This window comes from Macrotis lagotis, chromosome 2, assembly GCF_037893015.1.
Source record: "Macrotis lagotis isolate mMagLag1 chromosome 2, bilby.v1.9.chrom.fasta, whole genome shotgun sequence".
NCBI classification, from domain to species: domain Eukaryota; kingdom Metazoa; phylum Chordata; class Mammalia; order Peramelemorphia; family Peramelidae; genus Macrotis; species Macrotis lagotis.
This window is the reverse complement of record NC_133659.1, coordinates 315,563,108-315,585,393: the sequence shown is the minus strand read 5'-3', so window position 1 is coordinate 315,585,393 and position 22,286 is coordinate 315,563,108. Positions and strand designations below refer to the sequence as shown.

The following is a 22,286-nucleotide window of genomic DNA, read 5'->3' as shown; positions in this document are numbered from 1 at the left end:
TTACCTGGCTCAGGGCTCTGCACAGCTAATCCAAGCAAAGAATTCTCTTTGAAGTCCACTGAAGCATAACTCATGGGCAAGTTCCAAAGAGCAAGAGAAGGGAAAAAAATATCCTAGGTTTGTTATTCTGCTTGTTCCTATGTTTCTATACACAAATAGGAAATCAACAGACTTCAAGGGTCCGTGGATCAAGCTGGAAAGAGCTGGCAGTGTCTGGCAGATGGCCGGCTTGTTGAGCAAAGGAATAATAGAGGGTTTTCATTCCATGAAAGCCATCCCATTTTCTTCCAGGTCCTTAAGGTTATAGGACAAGTGGTTTCCAAACCATAAATGATGATCGGGTATTTAAGAAATTACTTAATTTCTAGAAGGTGAATTCATTCTTTGACTGTTACTAAGATCTTTGTATACACATATACACACGTGATGGAAGTATAGGTTTGGAGAACTTCGAGGGTTATCTAATGGGGCATACTAGTTTTTTGATTTGTTGCTTTTTTTTGCAAGGCAATGGGGTTAAGCGACTTGCCCGAGGTCACACAACTGGTTAATTATTAAGTGTCTGAGCCTGGATTTGAACTCAGGTCCTTCTGACTCTGGGGTCAGTGCTCTATCCACTCTGCCACCAAGCTGCCCCATGGACATACTAGTTTTATAGAAGAAACTGAGGTTAGAAAATCAAAGGGATCCAGAGTTGGTAGGAATTTTGTTGGTCATCCAGACCAACATGTCCTTTTATGGATCAAACTATGGTTCAGGGAGACTTAACAACCTACTTGAGATCATACAATTTGACAATTGATGTCAACCATAAGATTCAAAACCAGATCTTGGGATGACAACTCAATGGCCAAGAGAGATTCTTAGAGCTGGAAGAGTATCTGAAAGTCATTTAATCCAACTCCTAGCTGAAGTATGAATTTCCTCTAAGTCCTCAAGGTGTTGATTGGCTTCCACTTGATCCCTACTAGAGATGGGAGGAACTCACCAGCTCATAATAAAGTACAACTGGGCAACATGGCTCCTGGGTTCTGCCTAGCTCTTGATCTGTAAGTTCCAGGATCTATTTTGAAGAGATTCAATTTTTTGTTTGGGTTTTTGCAAGGCAATGGGGTTAAGTAGCTCGCCCAAGGTCATGTAGCTAGGTCATTATTAAGTGTCTGAGGCTGGATTTGAACTCAGGTCCTCCTGACTCCAGGGCTGGTGCTCTATCCACTGCACCACCTAGCCACCCCAAGAGATTCAATTTTCAAAGAGTTCTTTCCATAAAGTTAAAATATGCTGTTCTCTTAAAATTAAAAAAATCAATATTCAAAGTCCTAATTTTATCCCTGGAACCTAATAGATTAAATATATGTCTTTAGTATTCTAATATGTCAAAAGATCTATGATTTCATTAATTAGACTCTTTCCTCCAAATCAGATCTCAAACTATCCATGACTGCCCATCTCTTATGTCACCATTCATATCTTTCAATAAATTCGCTGCTTAGGGCCTATTTCATATTTCAGAAGCCCCCTTGACATGACAAGAATGAAAACTGACATTTATACTGTGTTTTACAGTTGGCTTTCCTTCACGTGAATCTCAGAACCACACAGCGAAATATTGGATACTGGATTGGTCAAGAAGGGGGAAAGAAGGAAGGAAGGTTATTTGAAGACCCTCAGTTTTCTCCCGCGATGTTAGGTTATCTTCTGTAAAGGCTAGGGGGTGGGATGGAGAAGAGATTTGGAAGGAGCTAAGGAGCTGATCAAAAAGAGAAGAAAAATGGATTCTGAAGGAGCCGCTAAGCTCTGGCTAAGATTTCTAGTAAGTGAAATCAGCTGAATCTTATAATCTTCTATAGTGATACTAAGCAGCCTTGAAAAAAAGAGCAAAGAAGTCAGAGTGCAAAGAACCCTGGGGGTTGCCCAGGCATGTGAACCCACAGAGCAGGAATGACAGGTCAGGAAGGCAAGAGATTGTGGGGTAATAGCTAACATGAAACTGGCAGCTTAAGACAGGATATGGTGCCAAGAGAAGTCAGGTTGAGAAAACGAGATTGAAAGAAGGCTATGGTAAGGACAAAGAATAAGGCTCAGTATCAGTGAAAGCAAGAATGATCAAAGATTTGAAGGTTGTGGTCAAAGAATGGAATTTGAAAGTATTAAATCTTAAAGGAGGTACTGTTCTGAGACTTGGTGTGGTAACACACATACATTTTACAAGATGTATCTGTGTGTGTTGGTTAAATGGAATAATCTTTTATTAAGCACCTAATGAGTCCCAGGCCCTGCACTAAGACTAGAAGGACCTGAGTGGAATATTTGGAATACCTGCTTTATTTTACAAATAAGGAAATAGAGTCCAAGAAAGATAAAAGATAACTTGGTTAGACTAATATTGCTAAGAAGTCCAAACCCAATATTAGACACCAAGGTCCTATAATTTAAAAAAAATATATATTTTGTCTTGATTCCTGAACTATATATGACGATTTTAACCTAACTTTACCTAAAGTATTGCAAAATCCCAGGAGAAAGATTCCATATAATCATCTCTGTGTAGTATTTGGCATGGGAGCATGCCCAATATAGTAATGACAATACCCTATGAGAACAGTCAGCCCTAGTTAATTCATTTTGTGATTGTGTTCAATTTTGAACACCACAATTTTGGAAAAGATACTGAGATAAACTGAGGAATGTTCAGAGCAGGGCAGCCTGGGTGGTGAACCTTTAGTATCATGCCATTAAGAGAAAACATTGAAGGAAGTATGGTAGTTTCAATTAGAGAAGAGATGAGTGGGGTAGTGGAGAGTAAAAGGGAGGAAGATGACCACAATTTTCAAGGACTGAAAATGCCTTCCCTGGGAACATTGAGGAAATGAATGCCTCTTGCTCTGCCCTCCCCAAAGACACCAAAGATTAGGAATGATATAAAGAAGCTTAACAGTTGATAATTTTCACTGATTGTTTAAAAAAAATTAATTCTTTTGAGCAATAGACTTCCTTCGAAAGTAGTGAGTTCCTTCCTCACTAGAGACTTCTGAAAGTCTGAATAAAAAGTCTGTGGCATATGGTATAAGGTTCACTCTTCTTCAGATAAGGAATTAGCCGGTGGCTACTGAGGATCCACTTCTGGGATTCTGTGAGATCCAGCAGTTCACAAATATTCCTACTACTTCAGAATCATTTAAGATTTATAGAATTCAAGGCAGCTAGGTGGCACAGTGAATAGAGCACCGGCCCTGGAGTCAGGAGGACCTGAGTTCAAATCCAGCCTCAGACACTTAATAATTGCTTAGCTGTGTGACCTTGGGCAAGTCACTTAATCCCATTGCCTTGCACAAAAATAACATAAAATAAAAAATATATAGAATTCAGCTTCCTAGTTATTGAGAGGTATCATCATAATCTCCAAAGATCCTGCATCATAAAGGTTTTTTTTAGAAATAACTTCTGAACAGAATTTAATATTTTTAATGCAACTCTACTTTTAGAGGTTTGCTTTTTGGGTGGGGTTAGAAGGCAGTGGGGTTAAGTGACTTCACCATGGTCACCTAGCTAGTAAATATCAAGGGTCTGAACCAGATTTGGACCCAGGTCCTCCTGATTCCATCCAGGGCTGGTTCTCTATTGACTGTACCACCTGGGTGCCCCCAGCTTTTAGACGAGGCCTTTTCTGAGTCATTAAACTAGTAAAATTTCTAGACTACACACAACGATGTCTTTAAATACATAAAATAAAGTATTTAGGATTTCAAAATATTAGTTGTACTGAAATAGTTTTAAAATATATTTAATCAAACAAAACCAGCTCATAAATCCCAGGTTAAAGACGTCTGCTCTGTATTCTACAGAACAAAATGTTAATGTTATGAGAGATATAAAGCTGAGATAGTTCTCCTGAAACTCAAAAAAATCTCATTCTATTATATTGTTCGGTCAAATCTAATAAGGTAAAATTGAATAATGATAAAGGAAAATTATGCTAGCTGCATTCACCAAGTCAACTACATAAGCGCAAGGCGTTATGAAGGGCAGAATGTAGCTAAACCAAAAGGTTTTGGAATTTTAGGGTAATGGAAATTTAGCCCAGATTAAATACAGGAGACAATTCAATCTGAGGTTCTATTAAGAAGAAAGGCACCATGTGCAGAATGAAAAAAAAAAGCTGATTCTATGTGTTGGATGTCATATGTAATCTTAGGTTCCATTTTGGATATGAAAATTTAGGAATGACACAGATAATCATGAGGGAGTCATATTCTTTTCATTTCTCCAATGAATATACTTTATGATCAAAATGTCTTTTTTCAGCTGAATATCCTACAAAATATTTCCCTAAAGCAAGCATTTTTTCCTGTATTGCCAGGTCAAACATCGAGGGAGAAAGAAATCAGAGAATCTTTGTTCATATACTAAATCCAACACTACTTATGTAACAATGGGCAAGTGAATTCGACTGACTTGGCCTTTCTCCTTATCAATAAGAGGGAAAGAAGAGGACATCAATATTATCTCATTCTTAGGTGTTTATTGTCATTTCCATTTTAGAGTTAGGGAAGGTAAAGCAGAGAGAGGTTAAGTAAATTGTCTAGGATCTATCTAAGGCCAGACTTGAACTACTGCTTTCTTGATTCCAGACCTGAGACTCTCTCTCTATGGCTCAAGGGGACTAGATCACAAGGTATCTGAGGTCCCTTCCAGTTTTATCCCCATGATCCTTAATCCTGTGGATCTACCCATCATTTCAGGTAGTCACACAACACAGACAACATGCATTGTGTCTTTTATATAATTCCTCAAATGATTTTTAGAATTCAATGAAGTAAGGTTCTCTAGTACCTGGAAGAAGCTGGGCAAATTAGCATCAGTAAGAATAACTGTTCTGAATGAATAGGGACGAAGAAATTGTACAGTTGACTGAAAGGGGGGAATGATGATGACAGAAAGGACGAGGTGGAAAAATGTTATCCAAAATCAAATCAAGGGTAATCTGGACATGCAGCAAGCACATATATCCTGGAGAAATGGTGGAAGACCTAGGGATCTCTATCTTCATAGGATGAAAAAAGTTTGAAAAGCAAGGAAATAATTCTAATTAGCTTCTGAGCTTTTAAAACACTTCGACTGTTGGGTGATTGCATGTCAGTTTGATACCTCACCATGTTAAAAATAAATAAGCAATATTAAGCAGAAAGATAATTTTATTTTATACATATATACATATATATATATATATTTGGTTTCTTAGAAAAAATTCTTTGTCATTGATTTCCTGATTTGGTGGCATGTAATAGACTGAGATCTTCCCTCTTGTTTTCATTACTTTGTAAAAGTTTAATTTAGACTTTCTAATGTGAAGTCAGTATATGGTTATATTGGGTATGTTTTAGAAGGAATTCTAAGCAATTAGGTGACACAATGGACGTAGAAAATTGAATCTAGAATCAGAAAGACCTGATTTGAAATCAAGTCTTTTATACTTACTAGCTATATGACACTTAATCTGTTGCCTCAGTTTCCTAATCAACAAAATGGGGATAATAAAAGCATCTACTTCCCTGGGAGCATCAAATGACATAATATTTGCAAAATCCTTTGCAAATCTGAACTCACTAGATAACTGCTTATAATGATGATGATTACACCCTCAAATAGAGATCAAATCCTGAATTTGGAGATGGAGCTCTAATGCCAGAATTTTCAAATGGAGAAACTAAGTCTTGGGGACTCGTCCAGGGTCACAAAGATATGAGGCAAAGAAAAGAGGAATCTGAACCTAAGACCTCTTCCTTCTTTGAGATCGAAGCACAATCACAACAAACACAATTACTCTTAGTACTACTACTATTACTACTACTACTACTTCCATATCTTATCCAAGTCCAGATCTGTATGATTCAGTCCTTAGAATCCAGGGGAAAATAGTTCCTTTGAAGAATGAAAGCTTCTCACCCCTAGCTCCCAAGAGGAAGAAACTAAGAATTACAGTATCAATGGCTCCCAAACACCACATACCTCGGGAGTAGACAACAATGCTAAGAGTTTCTTATTTCAGGGAACCGAAGGCATTTGCCAGGCCCAATAGAGGCAGAAGAATGGTGTCTCCTTTGTCAATATGAATGTCATCAGCTGGCTAGTGAACCATGCTAGAGGCAGTTAAAAGACTGAATTTACTTGTAAAATCTAAGTGTATTTTTACCCAATATCCATTTAGTCAGCTTCCACATGGTGAGACTAGCTAATGTTTACATGATGCTTTACAGTTTACAAAGCACCTTTTTCTTAATAATCACCCTCCTGAGATAGGTTTTGGGTACACATTATAATTTTTTGCAGATAGGGATACTTGAGGCTTCAGAGAGATTTAGTGATTTTTTTTTCCCAAAGCACAACTTCCATATCCATGGCTTTATGCTAACCTTCATTTGAAAGGATGCTTTCTTTTGTGGGTGGAAAGTACAATATTTCAGCAAGAGAATAAAATCCAGAGCAAGGTCAGAGATACTGTTGGAGACAGCTTTGAACACAGTTTGCAATCATGCATAACGTGTTAGCGGCTTGTCTTCTTGGAAGAGGAAGGAATTTGGAGTGGAGGAAAACAGACATACGTGCAACTATGGAAAGTGCTTCTAAAAGCTGTGTAATTTTTTAGTTAGATCTCCAATTTGGTGGAATGTTGTGAACTAGATTTTGAACAGGAAACACCTACTCAGCCCCAACCCCACCTACACCTACAATTTCTTCTAAAGTGAGATATGTCGAATAAGACAGGGCAGGATTAAAGAGTAAACAACTTTAGAAGTAAAATTCAGAAACTTGGATTGAAATCCCGGCTCTGTAACACACAACTTAGATTACTTCTCCAGGCCTCAGTTTCCCTATCTCTACAATAAAGACTTCAAAGATTTCTAAGATCTCCTTTACCTCACAATCCAATGATCCTATTATCCATAGGACTTATGAGTTACTTTAAGAAATTTAATTGCCTATATTGAATAGGATAGTCAAAAATCCATGAAAAATTTCCCAAATTCATTTTCACAGATTGCTATTGATTATCATTATTGTTCACAGCATGAAAAAAATGCCAGGTTTTCTGAACCCAAATGATATTCATACTGTGATCCTCTGCAATTCTGTGGTATTTATATTTGATTATATTTCTTAATTGTTCCAATGGGGTTCTTCTTTTCTCTATGTTATACTCTAAGTTTCTTGAGGACAAAGGATCAAGTTCTCTATTTCTTTTATATTTTTCACAGTTTCAATAAAAACTGAGTGTAGAAGGGGCAGGAATCGAGAGGGAGAAAGGAGGAGAGGAGAGAAGGAGAAAGAAAAAGAAGGGCAAATTAGAGAGGTGATAAGGGTTGAAAAAGCTGGAAGATAGAGAAGGGAAGGAAGGAATGAGAGAGGAAGAAAAGGGGGGATATAAAGACGGAGTAAAAGGAAAGTGAGGAAATAAAAAGGGGGAAGTAGAGGGAGAGGAAGGAAAGGGCAGAAAAATAGAAAAAGGGGGGAAGGAGGGCAGGAAGGTTAAAAAGAAAGGAAAAAGGGGAAAAAGTAAAAGGAGGGAAAATGGAGAGAGGTAAAGGAAAATAATTATGAAGGCAGAAAGGAGGATTGAAAAGGGTAAAGAATCTTTATGACTAAACAAATTCCATTTTAAAGGTAAGTATTATGCATTAGTACAGCTTTGTTTTAAATTTGAGGAAGAAAACAACCAAAACCACATGGAAATTTTGTTATTTCTTAAATGAGATAACCATTTGTGAAAAAACTGGTTTATGCTTTATGAGGAGGTACTAGAAACTTTTTCACAGGTGATTTGCCATGTTTAATTATACTCCTTTATAAGGAAATATTTAAATACCACATTAGGCAGATAGATAATAATTTGATTAATTCTCTTTGATTGAATGGAGATCAAAACACAGGTGAGAAAAGGTAGGAGTGAGGGACATGACAACATATGACATCTCACTGCAGTGACTAGAGTTTCTGTGTCGAGGGCAAACATCAAAAACCTTTTCTGGGAAAACTGCATAAAGAACACCGCCATTTGGAAGAGTGAATGGAAAAACGTTTAGACCTTTCAAGTGGCTCAGCATCTAGTAGCTTCCTTTCAAATGATTTTTTTTCTCATATTGTGCTAAGCTCTGCTGTTTCTATGTAGCTGAAGGATTATGACTGGCAAGTTCTATCTGTACCCATTAAAATCGCTGTGGAGGCTATGACCTCACTCTAGTTATGACTCAACTTAATTATGAATTCAGTCAACTGTATGTGAAATAATATTCCAGCTTCTCAGAAATTATTTTAATTTTCCTATATTCGTCAACAGTTCTCAAGGTGCTTATTCCATATGTTAGAACCAAAGGACATTGCCACATAAAGATGCTGATATCAGATGTATATTATTTGTATAAATATAGAATTCTGAATATTTTGCTTGCCACTTCAATGCTACACCAGTCTTTATAACTCTTGAAATTAAGGATCTCCAAAATTAAATTATTTTTGTAAATGTCACCAAATGGAACTATTTTTTTAAAGATCAACAGCATCATTCTGCAATATGCCATAAACAGAATATTTTTCCTGAATCATTTATACTACTTTTATTTATAAATTCCAGAGTCAACCAACTACATACAGAGGGAAGCAGATTTATTTTGCATCAAAAAGCTATTTAAACAATAAAATAAACTTTAAATGTAAAAAACTTTGCTTAAATAGCTTAATCTTAAAAATTTTAATTTAAAAAAATTTTAAACAGCTTAAAATTTGCAAAGTGATTTCTATAGAGAACTCATCTGATAGGAACCACTCTCCTGTTACAACCAATATAAATTCTTGACAAATGAGAATATAGAGACTGAGAGATTAAGGGATTTGTCTTAGGGTCATGCAGCTAGTCAGTCTCTGAGACAGGATTCAAATTCAGGTCTTCTTCACTCTGATTCCAACATTCTATTAACCTACCTAGCAACATGTATAAGGTCCATAAACTGGAGACAATTCAGAAGGACCAGATGCATTTATTCGTATAAATGTATACTAACTTATACATACATACATATATATATATATGTGTGTGTGTGTGTGTGTGTGTGTTCATGAGAGATACCCTACAATCAATGAAAAGAAATTATAATTTATATATATGTATAATAAAGATAGCATGAAGTCATCATAGAGGCTGTATTTTTAGTCAATGGGGCAACTAGTTGACATTGAGCTTGGAATTAGGAATACTCTTCATTACTTCAAAGCTGATCTCAAACACTTACTGGCTATGTGACCCTGTCACATAACCCTGTTTGCCTCAATTTTCTCATCTGTAGAATGAACTGGAAAAGGAATTGGCAAACCACCTCTTTGCCAAGAAAACTCTAGATGAGTCACAAAAGTTGGACATGAAACAACTGAACAACAACACTTTTAATCATCTGTCAGGAGTGGAACTAGAACCCGTCTTTCTGACTTTGAAGCCCAATTTTATAAACTGATCATTCCACACTATTAAGTTGTCATTTACTTCAAGAAAGCCTAAGTTTCTCCTACTTCTAGAAAAATTCTAGATAAGCATGAGGATTACATGTGAGACATATTTGTTCCCATAGATTGAATTTTCAGGTGCTGCCAATCTTTTGGGATATGTCTTCAACTCTCTATTTCTGCTGGTTCTCCCTCTGCTCTTTTGTTATTTTTCAACCTTATCTGAAAGGCTAAATAAATCAAAGTCCTAGAGCTAAAAGAAAACTTAAGGGCCTAAGCTTATCAACAAATCTAACCTTTGACATGCTGTGGGACACTCTGTTCAACATCCCTGAGATTCAGTCATCTGGACTTAGTTTCTAGTCTCAAATTGTCTCAAATTCATTCTCTCTCCCTCTCCCTTTCTCTCTCACTTTTCCTGTATAAGAACATATGTGTGTGTGTGTGTGTGTGTGTGTATGTGTGGTGTGTCTTTTTTTATCTTCAGAGTGTGACTGGCAAGTTCTATCTGTACCCATTAAAATCGCTGTGGAGGCTATGACCTCACTCTAGTTATGACTTAATTTCAAGAGTTATAACTGGCAAGTACCTTGAAGGCATAGATGCTTACTAAGTGATTGTTGGTTTGGATTAAATTGACTATATTTAATTTCCTAAATACAATGTAAACTCCTCCTGTTTCCTTCCTGTCTTCACATTTCCAGAACCTTATACAAAGTAGGCACTAAAAACATCCACTAAATTGAATCAAAACTAAATTTACTCTCTTAGAAGGTGTAAAATTCTAGACTATTCATTGGCACTAATTGAAAAACTCAGAGTTAATCCACATCCATTTCTCACTTGGTCTCAAGAGCATTTTTCCAAATACTGTCCTGATTCATCTAAGCCTTAAAGTGACATTTCCCTACTTGGACCTCATATAACACTTTCTTCCAAATAAATCTCTTATCCTTTTTATTTCAAATTTTCTTTATTTGTATATATGTCCTAGAGTTCCTATTACTATGCATACTCTATGAAAACAGAAAAAATATGTTACTTACCTCTGTATACCCATTTCCCCCTAAGCACACATACTTGATCCCTAAAACTGATTTTTGCATAAAGTCATAGCTGAATAAATATTTGAACTGAACTGAATTAAAATCAGTCAATAAATCAACCATTTATTAAGACTTCCTGCAGAAGAGGATCTAAATTAACCAATGATGAATTAACCCTTACCATTGCTTCATGGGTTCAAATCCCAATTTGCATTTATTAGCTAGGTGACTGTGATCAAGTCTCTTACCTTTCCTGGATCTGTTTCTTTATCTGTAAAATGAGGGGATTGGAGTTGATCATTTTCTAAAGTCTATTCCACCCAAGATCTATGATCCTGAGATAGGATTCCATATTGAAAAGGCACTAAGGCAATGGTTAATAAAGAGTTCTTGTTGGGCTTTCCTAACAGAAACTGGGGTAGGACCATAAATAGACAAGGATTTGATGGATAGAACCGAATTTATTTTATTGATGTTGGATAACTCTGGAGCACCTAAGCCTTTCCCAAGAGATCACCAAAGCTTCATCATTTCTAAGCCAAATGGATTGGTAAACTTTTCCCCACTGGCTAGCCAAAAAGACTTATATCAATCGCAGTGAGTATGAAAGGAAACAGAAACACAAAGTTGAAACCAGGTCTTCAAATGAGTGACCGGTTGGATTAAATTGTGATGTTAGACTCTCTGGCTCTGATATTAATAAGAGACATGGAAAGAGGAATGACAGCTTGATCAAATGACCCTTGTTTTCCCAAACTAAGAAAAATACAGATATACTTGCCCCAAAAGGCAGCTAAGTTGTTCAGTAGAGAGAGCCCTGGGCTTGGAATCAGGAAGAGTCTAAATCTGACCACAGTCACTTATCTAGCTGTGTGATCTTGGGCAAGTCACTTGTCTCGGTTTCCTCACGTGTAAAATGAACTGGAGAAGGAAATGGCAAACCATTCCAGTTTCTGCCAAGAAAATCCCAAATGGGATCACCACTGAAAATAACAGCTGTCTTCAAAGCTCTCACTTTTACTTATAATTTTCCCTAGGCTACTAGGGAAAGAGCTGGGTTCAAATTTGTGTTAAAACTCTTATTTAGCTTTGTGACCATATGTAAGTCCCATTAGTTTTTTAGGTTTAAGACTCTAATCCAAAACATGGGAATAATGATTCACTTGTTGTGTGTGTGTTTGTGTGTGTGTGTGTCTATGCATATGTGAGTATTTTGTGAGATACAAAATGCTACATAAATAGATGCTGTTACTTGATCTTTGATGTTGGAAATGGGGATTTATGGATGCCATTTCAAATGCACTCATCACAAAAACAATCATTATTTACTGACATCTCCTATTTACAAAGCATTGGGTTAAGCAAATTAAAGGCTATGGCCCTGGGCCTTATAGGACTTATAAACTAGTTGGCAAGATAAGTCTTGGGATGGGGGATGGAAAGGGCTGAACTCGTGATTTCTCTGGAACTCTGAAAGAGTTCCTACACTAAAGTAAATTAGAATCTGCTCAGTAACTCAGTTTTTCGATAATAGTTAACGTTTATTTAATAAGATTTACAAAGTGTATTATGTGTATCCTCTCATTTGGTCTTAGACATTTGCACATGAATAGATAACCCAATAACTGGACAATCAAACTGGAAAATCAAGAATCAAAATAAAAAGGATAAGAGATTCATATGGAAGAGAGAAAGTGTTATATGAGTTTATTTGGAAGAAAGAAAGTGTTATATGACATAATTAATAAGTGCTATATAGGGAAACAGTGACTTTGTGGAGAGATCTATGGCTATTGAATCAAGGGACATAGGTTCCCTTGATTTTTTTTACCTATGTGAGTCTGGGCAAGACACCTTGTCTCCCTAAGCCATAGTTTCCTTATCTGTAAAATTAGAGAGCTGGACTGTGATCCCTTTTCAGCCCTCAGAATGTAAACAGAAAACTTCCATAAAGTTTCGGATATTTTCAAAGCACCGCAGTTTTAGGATTGATCTCTTTTTTGTTTATTTCTTTTAATCTTCAAGAATGCTTACTAACTTCCATCACTATTGTAACCTTTACTATGATTACGAATTTTCCTACAAACTAAAACATGCTATGGGAAGACTTCACTGAGGAAATAAGGATGTTAGCTGGAATCTGAAAGATCATGAGGTTCTATAAGTGGGGCATGAAGGTGTTGTTCCATGAAGAGGAAGCAGCAAGAAGATAAGAAAAAGAAAAGGGAAAAAAAAAAAGGTTGATTTCCTGAGGGATATGAATAAATCAACTTCACTCCTATGGAGGGTTCTTGTCAGAAATCTGAGCATGAACAAATTGAAAAAGTAGAATGAGATAAGACAGTGGAGGACTTCAAAAGGCTAGGTTAAAGATTTTTCATGAGCATGGGATCTTTAAATTCAGAGTAGAAAAAAAACCTTGGTGATTAGCCAGTCTAGTCACCCATTTTATAGATGAGGAAATTGAGACCTTAGGTCTCAATCCAAAGATTCCATATCTCCATTTTTAAATACTAAAACAGAGATTGAATGATATCCTGTAGTCAGTAAGGAACCATTAAAATTTTTTTGAAGAAAAGGGCATGATAAAATCGGTAGAATCAAGAGATGAGGCTGCAGGCAGAGAAACTTCATCTATAGAAAAACCTGCAAATAGTTTAGACACTAACTATCGATATTGTCCTAGAATAGATATAGAGAAAATGGAAAGGAAAGGATGTATGTAGGGTATGTCACTAAGATGAAACCACATTACTATCTCTTACAACATATATTAGGATTAGAGATTTAGAACTTGGAGATCTTTGTAGACAGTACAATTGTGTGCTGGTAAAAGTTTGACTGGCTCCCCCCACACACAAAAAAAAGGAATGCAAGTCACATTTTTAAAAATTGAACCTGCATTATTAACATTTTCTCCATCACTTTCTCAAGTCTAGAAAAATCTACAAAGCAGTTAATTAAGCCCTGATTTGTAATATTTGCCAATTCCAAGACATAAATATTCACACTAACAATCAAGCCTGTTGAGTTAGTTCTGGGGGCTTCATCATACCCCTGTTTTTGCTCATCTAGCCCTCTTTCTATATTATGAGAAATCCAAGGTCCAGAGAAGTGACAACTTTCCCAAGATCACACAAGTAAGAAGTAACAAAACCAAGATTCCAAGCCAAATCCTCTGACATCAAAATGTGTATTCTTTCCAATGGCCTATGTTCTTAGTACTCTTCTCCCTCCCAGGGATTCTTCTACCTTGTCCTGAATTTCTATATCTGCTAAGTTACCAAATTAATACACCAAGAGCAGCACATCACAATGATACTCTTTCACTCATTCAATATGACCAATAAGGCTACATTAGCAAATATTTAGTACTTGCCCTTATCTATCCTTACACCCAAATGTTTCTTCTAATTAGATGATTGTCATAATCAAGTGATGATCTTCCTTCAACTTTGTGGAAAACCAATTCAGTCTTCACCTATCCATCACTTTTTCAAAGCTCAGTTTCCCCAGACTGTCTATAATATATTGCTTCCAATCTTGTAAGAAGGTTTTAAGGAACGCAACTTTAACCATAGAACCCTGCCCTGTATCTGTTAACTACTTTTTTTCTCTGAGGAAATTGATAATTCTAGAATGTCTTATTTTTTCTTAGATAAGAAGGGTACAGATATTGCTTTCTCCTTTTTTTTTTTTCAGGCCACTGACCTCTCTTTGTGATTTTTTTTTGGTAGACCCTATTTAGAGAATAAATCCGAATGTCAGAGACTAGCATATTTAACTCTAGAATTTATGTACAATATAACCTGCTGTGCTCAATAGAGCTCAATAATCAGAAGTTGAAGCAAACAGACACGAACACACATCTCACTATTTTGACTTGGAGACTGTAAAACTTTGCTTTTAGGAATTGAACATTGCTTTTGTACAGAGTAACCCTGAAATCCTCACACTAACTTCTTAAATTCAAAAAAGGCCACTTTGGTTGGCCTGGAGATATGTGCAAACAGATCTGGTAGGTGATCCCTTGACAAGTCATCGTCTTATAGGCGCCATTTTACAAAGGGCTGCCAATATCTTGGAATGTCAATAGAAAACTTCCATAAAGCTTCAGATATTTTCAAACCACTGAGGTTTTATGATTGTTGTCTTTTTTGCTTATTTTTTTTAAATCTTTGACAAAACTAACTAGCATTCATCATTATTGTAAACTTTGCTACATGATTATTATACTTTACTACAAACTAAAATGTGATCTAGGTGCCTAACAGAGCTCCAATGCAAAAAAAAAAAGAATAAGCTATCTCAACTAATTAGAAGACAGGATCACAAAAGCACAGATTTAGATTTGGAAGAGAATGAAGAGGTGTCCAACTGTCTCATGTTACAGATGAGGAAATAAGTTTGTTTTGACAACCCAGTCATTTAGTCAAACAGCTTCCAAGGTTTATTACCTTGTTCTAATCAATGCCTGGGTCAGATAGGGAAATCTTACTCCAAAAAGACAAAGAAATTCAACCCCTGCAAGGAGAACAGCAATGATGACTCAATTGAGCTATCTATTTGTTCTACCACAATGGTCTTTGGAGGGGAAGACTAATCACAGAAGGAAAGTATGATTAGAATATAGCTTGGTGACGTCCATGAAACTTTTCTGGGAAGCAAGGCAAGAAAATCAGCAATAAGTGAAAGGGGATTGGCTTTAGTGCTGCCACAATAATAAATCATTTTAAAATGGCGTCTGAGCATGGTGGTCGTTTATTAACTCAACAAAAATTTTGCACTTCAGCCTAATTCCAAGATTCCTACAAGATGTAATATTTGTTTCATTGATTTCACAACCCAAATAGCCTTTTGCTGTCTAGAATAAAGCTACTGAGAAAAGAATGGCTTTGTGGAACTTCCTCAGAATTGATATTCAAGAGGATTTCCATTTATTTTGCATGAAAATTGGCATGATGTGGTGTCACAACTCCATTCCCCCAAGGGGCTGCTGCTTTATATAAGCTGTATCACTGGGATCTTATTTATGGGCCCATTTCCAGAAGGAATGGCTCAGACATTTGGGGTAAGGCTGGTGGTGTGATCTGAGCGTGATCTATGCCCTTACCCATAAATACAGATTAAACAAAAAACACTGCAGAGTTAAATAGAGAGATATATGACTTAATCTGATTTTAAACAGGGAAAACACATGACAAAGCAGGAAAGAAGAGGAAAATCCATTTTAGGAGGGATCAGGGAGCTGGTCCTTCATCTTGCTGTGGCTGCCTAAATCCCAGCCTCACACACCCCAGAGTATTCCATATAATATCCGAAAAGAGATTGGATTCTATAATTTCCACGAGGTAATATCAGAGTAAAATGGGAAGAAGCACCTATTGCTTGTAGCAATAGTTATGATATTCAGAGCTTCAAGAAGTCAATAAAGCTTCCTAGCCTGAGTCAAGTGGAAGCAGCCTTGACTGAAATAACTTGTTTCAGGCAAGAAAAAGCTACATCCAGGTAGAAATAATTACTGGCCATCCCCTCTCCCAATGTTATTACCACTTGAAAGCTAGCTAGAATGAGCCCTAACAACATTCTGTTTAGAAAGAGATATTACAGACAGCCATTAAAATGCTTTACTCCACTCCGATTACCCCTTAAAGTGGGAATTCCATTAGAGGTCTTTTTCCTGGATTCCTCAGTGTCTGACTTTAATCATTTCGGGGAACTGATTTATACCTATGCAATGGCCATTATAATCTTGGGGAATAACATTTGAGCAAATGCCGATGTGAAATTTGCTTTCTATTTTATACACGGATGGCTAGAGCAACATAGATCTTCTCATGTCTACTGCTAAATATTTCTTAGTGCACTGATGACCCATGTATCCTATTGCCTTCTTGAAATCCTGAGCAGCCCTTCAGACCACTTTAATCCATCCACAAGCTATACAAAACCCCCCTTACATTAAAATTCTGCCCTCCCCTCCATCCAAATTCAGTCTCTTTGGAAACTGATTTCAGTGAAAATTATTACCTGTCTAACCTGTCCTGAAACTTTTTTTTTACTCCTATGGTAAAGCTTTTGACACAGAAGGGCTGACTTCCATATGTTCTTTCAAAATAGTAAGCACCCAGAGAAGTGTTGATTCTTCTGAAAATTGGCAACAAAGTGAATGAAAACCACTTTAAGTAAAGATGATTATTTTTAAGCTAGGGGGGTGGAGGCAATGGGGAATCCCACCACCACGAATCTATAGTATTCTTGCTGAAAAGTCGATATTCTGAAATTGACTTTTTCCTGAAAAAGATATTTTTAATTTAAAAAAAATTAAAAGCTAATTTTGAAAAGTATCCTCAGAAAACTTTCTAGTTGATATTCATACAAGGATAAAATTTCAATTAAAATATTTAGTTGTCGGTTTCATGATGCTAACACCAATGGGGAGGGGGAAAGAAACCACCCTGATATTAGGAATTTTTTCCTTTTCTTAAAAGACTATTTCTCCATAATCAGTTTAAAATTAAAAATCATTAATTAACACTTTGGTCAATAGTCTTCCCTCCTGCCCTTGACAACCATCTCTGTGGCTGAAGCATTTGTATGAGATTGTAAGCAAGAAATAACTTCTTGGGTATCTATTCTGTCTTCATTATCTTATTAGCCAAGTATGGATACATGACAATAGATATTAACAATTTCTAGTGAAAAAAGGGGAAAATGTAATCTTCCTCATCTGCTGAATGCCTCTATACTCCATGGCCTCTTAATCACATGAGTTCCTTTCTAACAAGTCTCCATGATATTGGGACCTCCAAGCACCATTAGGTATCACACAAGCAGAACAATCTTTCCTGGCTCTAAGAGGAGATAGAGATCCCATTCAAAGAATCTGCCTCAAATGGCAACAAGGGATTGGTTACCTTTCACTGAGCCACCATACATTTGCCTGCATCTATTTTTAAGCCACCAAGGATAATAATGTGGCTTACAAAACTCAATCAAGAAAATAACTAATTTTTCTTTTCCCGGTTTATTTGTCATTATTGTTTTGTCTCATAGCACCCATTGATTCAGGAAGGAAGCACCATTCATTTAGTTCTCAAGGGAGATGAAGGTGGTTTTCATTGTCAGTCTACAAGCATACCCTAGCCTGGGCATCAACTAAATGATAGGCAACTGCAGGAGAAAGAGACCCCCAATGTCCTCCACTTTCCTCCAAGTGACAGTGGACCCGCTATAAGAAAAAAGATAGCTGTTTGTGGAGGCTAGCTTGTTCCATACCATTAACTCAGAACAAAACATATTTTTAGTGGGACAGCAGTGTTTACTTGTAAGAACTGATGAATGGCATAGCACCATTTATCATGGGCAGACAAAGGCATCTAGGAGGATTTCTGGACATAAATCAAGGTGCATGCCCCTAAGTGAAAAAAAAAGGACTACTTAAGTCCCTAAAACTGTATAGATTGGGGTCAGACTGGCCATGGCAACCAAGAGCGGTCCTCTGGGCTCCAGGAGGACCTAGCAACCAACAAATAAGCTCAGATCTCTTTTCATCTCCATTGGTGTGAAAGACAAAATTAAAAAGATTAGATCACCCTGCACCCAGGACAAAGGGCTCCACAATGAAAAAATCATCTCTCCCCTTTGAATCACATCAAATAAATAACCATCATCCCTCCAATAATGAACAACTTTCAAAGTAAATCGAATCTCCATAGGGTTGTTTTCTCTAGCTTTTCCTAGATTTGCATGATAATATCGCACAGGAAGCCCAGAAAGGGGCTTGGAAATGGGAAACCCAGGATCCAAATGCATCTTGCTCACTGTAGATTTCGAGTATTCCAAATCACCTTCCCTTTCCACCTCATCGGAACAATGCATTCTAGGTTAAACATGCATAAAGCTGGGTTTTTTTTTTCATGATGGGAGATGAAAGTTTCAATGCTATTTTTTTCTGTGTGTTTTTTGTAATGGGACAGAGGGGAGACTCACCCTGCAAAAGGGGGAAATGGGGTCCTTTCTGTATAGGTGAAATCTGGAGGATGCAAAATGACTTAACCCCCAAATCCCACACCCTAGTATTTTTCCCCCTTTTCGGATAACAAAGAATTCTTTTCTTTGTACTGGCTAGGCTAGATTCTTTGTTCTTCTAGCAATTTTTCAAGCTCCTCCTGTCCAAAATTTTCCTAGGTTGCTTTAGAGGAAGATATCTTTGCCATTTTTCCTTGAAAGTATATGCATCCTTCATGGGCATTATGATAATAGGGGGAACATTTTGTGAAATCCATCCTGCCCCGGTTCACCTTGCCAATCTCCCTCTCTCTCCTCCTAAAGCTCACCTGGACATTGGACAAAAGGAACAAATCTGTCAAAATAACACACAGCCTGCCCTAGCCCGAAACTCCAATTTAATGGAGAGTGTTCCAAACCCAAAGGGTTCAAATTAAGAAGGCTTATACCTCCGAGAACAAACAGAATAGCATAATTTCATCCTTCTGCAGCAGCTCACGAAGACAGGACCATTTGAACTCAGCAGGGTTCCTCATTAATTTTTAAAAGTCTCTGACCCCAGTACAGTTAAGAGTGTAAAAATAATTAGAAATTAAGGATCAGAGAACAGTGCTTTCATATTCCACAGGGTTGGTAGATGTGGGCTGCCCTGACCGGGGCTGGGGACATACATTAAGCATCCTTCAATGGAATAGCCCCTCTCCCATTAGAAATTGAAACTGCTTGCTAAATGTTAGCAAAATTGATCATCGCTCCATCCAACAGAGAGGAGAGCTTGCCTGGATACCGCTCCTACCCCCCCCCCCCAGCAACTATAGTAACACAAAGCATTGAGAATACCGGTTTGCAGACACAGAACATAACGGAAGAAGAGATAGTTTCCCCTGCACAAATATTGCTATTCAAAGGCACATTGGAGACCCACCATTTCTAAGCCAACAGGAAGGATGCAGCACATGGAATCCAAAGGTACAAAGAGTCTTCCTTACCTACAACTTGTCAGAAGAGAGGTCCTTCTCCATTGTTGTCACCTCCAATGCCCTCTCCTGCCACCATGGAGACTGGGTCTTCTGTGTTTACAGTTTCCTTGCCTCAGTTACAGCTGTGATAGTAATCTGCCCCGCGCAGAGAACGGAGCAGGGGTGGGTAGAAGTAAGATGTTCGGGTGTGTGTGTGTGTGTGTGTGAGAGAGAGAGAGAGAGAGAGAGAGAGACCGACCGAAAGAAAAACACAGAAAGAGAAAAAGAAGAGAGTGAGAAAGAAAAGAGCGAGAAGAGACAGAAAAAAAGGAGAAACAGAAACAAGGAGGGAGAGGAGAATGAGAAAAGAGAAGAGGACAGAAAGAAAAAGAGGAAAGAGAGGAAGGGGAGAAGAAAAGAGGAGCAGAGAGAGAGAGAGAGAGAGAGAGAGAATGAGAGAGAACGAGCTAACTTCAAGACTGGGAACCTAAAACCTGAGGCCAAGTCAAGGCTGAATGGAAAGGATCAAAGTCCTGTCCTTCATCAAGAGAGCAGACAGATTTTTTTTCCCCCCACTGAAAAGTGGGCCTGTCATTAGGGATTCTTACTAAGAAACCTCTGACAGAGGCAGACCTTCTCCAGGCTGCTAGTGGCTGCCCAGCAGTCCATGCAGAATGCAGGTACCTATTGTTCCAGAGACAGATATGTAGCCAGCCAGTCAGACTCTGACAGATCTCAGCAAACCAGTGAGCCTGCCTTCATTTTAACTCTTTATTTACTAGGGCTTTTTGGGCCAACACAAAGGTCTTCTTAGAATAACCCATGGGAGGGGGTGGGGGGGGGGTGGGGGAAGTCATTTCATTTGCATTTGATTACAGAAAAAGAACTCTCCATATGGGTGGAGTTTCTGTTTGGGGTTTTATAAAGATGAGTTTTTAAACATTGCTGTTTGAAACAATTTTGGCCGCTACTATCTTATGGCTGCAGTGAGAAATTTTGCTTCCACAACCTTCACTGACAAGATCCAGTTTATAAATGAGACATCAATTAACACCAGCAAGCAATGATTATTTTTCAATGAAAGCTATACAAAAATACAATCACATCAAAGTAGCTTTTCAGAGTCCTCGGAATCATTGAAAACATGGAAATGCTGAGTTTCTAAGATAGGTCACTTGATCATATCATTTTTTTCCCAGAGATCAATAATCCCACCCCACCTTTTCCCATCCCATCCAGTCTCTCCAGAGGAAAAAAGAGGGGTTTTTTTTGTAATTGAGGGGGAGGTGGGTTACCACTGGTCTCTTTGGTCCCAAACTTTCCACTCTATGATACCAAATGCTTCTCAGAAAACCAATGCAAATATTGATTAAACATACACCAGTATCTGTTCTAACTCTCCCCCCACCCCCAAAGACTATTTACCAGGCAGTTCAATTAAGTAGGCTCAAAGATACTCTGATTCCCTAGATTCCACAGTATCCAGATGCTCTCCTTATTTTTCAGTTATCAGACTTTGGGAAAAAACTGGAAGTAACTTTCTAGCTTAACTCAAAAATAGCTAAAAATAAAAAGGAAAAAAGGGGAGAGAGGTGAGGAAGAGAGGGGAAAAAAATGTTTGGGACTTTGGAAGACTCAGTCATGAAGAATTGCTTACCATTTCCTGGGTCAATACAGCTCAGATTTGGACTTTGGGTACATAATGTCTCTGCTCCAGGCTGGCTATGAAATTCCATTGTCCAACCATCTCTATACTTATCCAGGGCTCACTTTTCAAAGCCACAGAATAAATATGCAATGCCCTGATCAGAGGCTTAACATGCATGCCAGGTAATGACACTGACACCTGTACTACATAGCTGTGCAGCGTGGAACAGTTTTCTTAGAGAAGCTTAGGTTCACTTTATTTGTTCATTATTTCTGTCTCTCTGTATCTCTCTGTCTGTCTCCTTCTGTCTGTCTTTCTTTCCCTCTGTCTCCCTCTGTCTCTCTCTGCCTGTCTGTCTGTGTGTCTGTCTGTCTGTCTCTCTCTCTCTCTCTCTCTCTGAAGACAGGAGAGGTAAAGAGGGTCCACAAGGCATTACCCAATTTTAAAAATCTAGACAGCCCCTCCCTCACTTTCTCCACTTCCATAATCAACTCTAAAAACATTGCAAATCACGCTAATTTTACCTGCTTCTAGTAATGCACCAGAAGATTTTGAAAACTTACCCACAAAAGCATTTAATAAGCAACTTTTCAAAAATATATATTTAAAGCATACTCTGTTCTTTATACTCTGAGAAAAAGTTCTCTTAAATTCACTAAATAGAGAAACAAACCAACCCGAAAAGGAAAAAAGGGGAAAAGAGAGTGCTTTCATCAGCCCTACCAGGGGGCAATAATACATGGGGAAACTTTTCAATCTTCTCACTCTGCTTCTTCCGCCTTTTTTTTTTTCTTGGAGACTTTAAAGACAAATATCATGGTGCGTTCAAGGGGCAACTTCCCTTCTTAGAACATTTTTAGTAGAAAAATATCTTAAACCTCATCATAATAGCTGGGCAGTTTACAAAGCATTTTGCATGCATTATTTCTTTTTGATCTTAAATGGAAAGGAATGACTCAAAGCAAAAAAGAAAAAGAAAAAAGCTACTAGAGGAGATTACAAATACACACAGAGAATGAGGCTGGAGTGCCTGCCAGGTGGCCAGTTCTTTTTTTCCTTACAAGTTTGTGTAATTGTCTCTTGTATTGTCAGAAAACTATCTGGCTAACTCTAGTGCTTGGCCACGTGATC

The 22,286-nt window shown here is 37.6% G+C and overlaps 1 long non-coding RNA gene across 14 annotated transcripts in view; it reads right to left on the bottom strand.

The window, feature by feature from the left end:
* Positions 1 to 21,229, bottom strand: part of LOC141515237 (uncharacterized) — a 130,021-nt gene extending 108,792 nt beyond the window's left edge. For 12 of the 14 annotated variants that reach the window (XR_012476281.1, XR_012476283.1, XR_012476269.1 and 9 more), the window contains exon 1: positions 19,538 to 20,169. This is a non-coding gene — a long non-coding RNA (uncharacterized LOC141515237). Of the gene's footprint in view, positions 1 to 4; positions 8,715 to 19,537; positions 20,170 to 21,164 lie in introns of those variants that run through there. The other 2 variants (XR_012476276.1, XR_012476275.1) reach the window with 2 other exon arrangements.
* Between the last annotated feature and the right edge of the window lie 1,057 nt (positions 21,230 to 22,286).